Below are 3,026 nucleotides of genomic sequence, written 5' to 3' on the forward strand. Positions count from 1 at the left end.
AATCGCAGGATAATGCTAATAATATAGCCTGAACAGGATAAACTACCCCTATTTTGCAGAAAAAAGTGTAGGCGGTTAGCTATAATAATAATAATAATAATAATAATAATAATAATAATAATAATAATAATAATAATAATAATGATAATAATAGGAAACCATTGATCATGTTGTCTCCATATGCAGTCTTCTTGCACCTACAGAGTATCTCAACAGGTAGGAAGAAGGCTAGAGGAACGCATGATCTATTATACATAGACAAAGCAGTTCTAAATGAAGTAAAAGCGAGAAAGAAAAACCTAACAATAGCATGGATAGATTATAGGAAAGCTTATGATATGATCCCACACTCATGTCCCGTTAATTGAGGTACACTTAGCCAGAAAATCCATCATCACTGCACTGTACTGGTCCCAAAAGACTGTGAACATCATCTTGCCTGCTGATGGTTGGACACGAGCCTTCTTTGGAGGTGGTGAGTTATCATGCTTCCATTGTTTCGACTGGACTTTAGTCTCAGGATCATAGTGACGGACCCATATTTCACCCTGTGTAGTAAGTCTATCGAAAATGTCCTCTTCGTTTTCTTGGCACACTGCCGAAAATGCCTGGGAGCAATTGACTCGTTCCTGCTTCTGAAATGGTGTGAGCATCTGGGGAATCCATCGTGCAGAAACTTCCGCATGTGCAAATGGAAGGAATGATTTTTTTTCCACGGATCCTATACTACTTTCACATCTTGGGCTAGTTGTCGAATAGTTATGCGGGGATCCTCCAAAATGGCGGCTTCCACTTTACAGATGGTGTCATCATCAATGGCAGAATGTGGTCGTCCATGAATAGGAGTAGTTTCATTGACATCCGACCACATTTGAACTGGCGATGCCAGTGCTTGGTTATATATTATGTCAACCGTAACGGCTACTCAAAAATACCATTGTATGTTTGTCTAGAAACAAAACCGTCCATAAATCTTATTTCAAATCTCAATGCACTTGTTATCTCACTGACGGCGGCGAAATAGTTGCTCAGCTACGATTCCTGTTCACATTCTGTGACACTCGAGTAAGCGTTGGAAAACGGCTTGGAGATTAATTATTTATTCTGGAGAATTTCTTCTCCTGTCCGAAAAAGAGCAACTGACGCCGAAGTTAAAGATTCAAGATTTCTCTTGGTTGATTACCACATTCCGAGGATAATAACATTTCTGAAAAAATATTCAGTTACGAGATAAAACATACTTCTCTGATCTTAATACATTCCTTTTGTAATGTAAACAAATTGCAAATCTACTTATTTGATCTACTTATTTGATCTACTTATTTGATCTGGTAATTATTGTTCTTCCCTAATCACTCATGTTTCCATAGTAAAACGATACAATTCGAATTCAGAACAGACGTCACAGTTGACCTCGTCTGCATCATCTGTCACGCAGTATTGTATATTTTTTTTTCTTTGTAGGTGGGAACGGTTAATGGTTTCATACATGGAGATTCTAAAATAATTCCTATTCTTGGGCATTACAAATCTGTGGCAGAGTATAGCGTTATCTCTTAGTCTTTTGAGTGTCTTTTCCAGAGTTCACTTTGTTGCAAGCATTCAGACAAAGCGTCCTCTGTCTGAATACCCCATGTTGTTGTTCATTTCCTCTGTCCTCAGGGGATCTGGTAAAAGGTCAAGGGTAGAGCTGTAATTCTCTTCATTTGACTAAGCCCTTAAAGTATATTAATATTTTCAGTAAAATTTATAACATTTGATTGCAACGTGTTTCTGCTATGTGTTTTAAAGAGCTGAAACAGCTTCACACATTCGCACTCATCTCATCTTTAGACAGCGAATTGGTTAAGTATTTATATCACCAGAAACAGCACTATGTAACATTTGCTTCGGCCATGTACGTTCAAACCACATCGATACCAAGTTTAACATTTACTCCTTCGAGGTGGATCAAGTACCAGTCAAGCATTACTGTCGATATCACCGCGTCTCATTCTCTCCGAATTGTGTATCCATGAAAATCAGTGTATAACGTGTTGGTCACGATGATAGATAATATTCCTTTCTAATATAGGCACAAGGCCCGAAATTTTGGGGGAAGAAGATAGTCGATTACATCAACCCCAAATGCTCTACTGGTACTTATTCTATCGATCCCGAAAGGATGAAAGGCAAAGTCGACTTCGGCGGAATTTGAACTAAAGACATAAATACAGACGAAAGGACGGCGTGCTAGCGATTCTGCCAGCTTGCTGTCTTACAATGATAGATAATATTGAGATCATATAGGATGGGCGTGATAAACTCAGTGTTACTTCCATACACACATATATGTATGAGTTCATGTCTGTATATATCTTTGTGTACGTTTAAGATCGACGAAGAGGGGCAACTACATAAAACTCTGTATTTTAAGTAGGATTGCTAGAAATAGCAGCCAAATTTTCCTCACATCATAGTTTATCAGCTTATGTATGCATATACATATGATCCAACACAGGATGAAGAAGACTGAGTTACGTGGAGCTTTAAAACAGAGCAAAAGCACTCCTACATATATTTGTTCACATAATTTCTACAACACACACACACACACACACACACACACACACACACACACACACACACACACACACACATGTATATATACAAAATATTAACTACAAACATGGAACACTCACATACATTACTCTGAGTTTCCCATCAACCAGGGATATAAAGTTATCCAATTTCCAATCGATAATCAACGTATCACCGTCCATCAACTGGTGTTGTGTATGCATATATGTATGCGTGTATTCATGTAAGTTTGTGTGTGTATATGCATGTGTACATGTATACATATATATATATGCTCATACAGACACACATACAAATATATATATATATAAATGATAATAATAATATTAGGGATAAAATCCAAAATTACAGGAAAAAACTCAATTAAAATCAGTTTATTAAAACTTTATTAAAATTTTCATCGATAAGTTCATGAACCTTGGTTCTTTTCCCTAAAACTATATATA

General features: G+C 36.9%; 1 protein-coding gene across 1 annotated transcript in view; it reads right to left on the minus strand.

Annotated features, from left to right (window-relative positions):
- LOC128250417 (intermediate filament protein ifa-2-like) overlaps nucleotides 1–3,026 on the minus strand; it is a 4,657-nt gene that overhangs the window by 640 nt on the left and 991 nt on the right. The gene's annotated exons all lie outside the window — the stretch shown is intronic.

This window comes from Octopus bimaculoides, chromosome 21 (assembly GCF_001194135.2).
Source record: "Octopus bimaculoides isolate UCB-OBI-ISO-001 chromosome 21, ASM119413v2, whole genome shotgun sequence".
Lineage (NCBI taxonomy): Eukaryota > Metazoa > Mollusca > Cephalopoda > Octopoda > Octopodidae > Octopus > Octopus bimaculoides.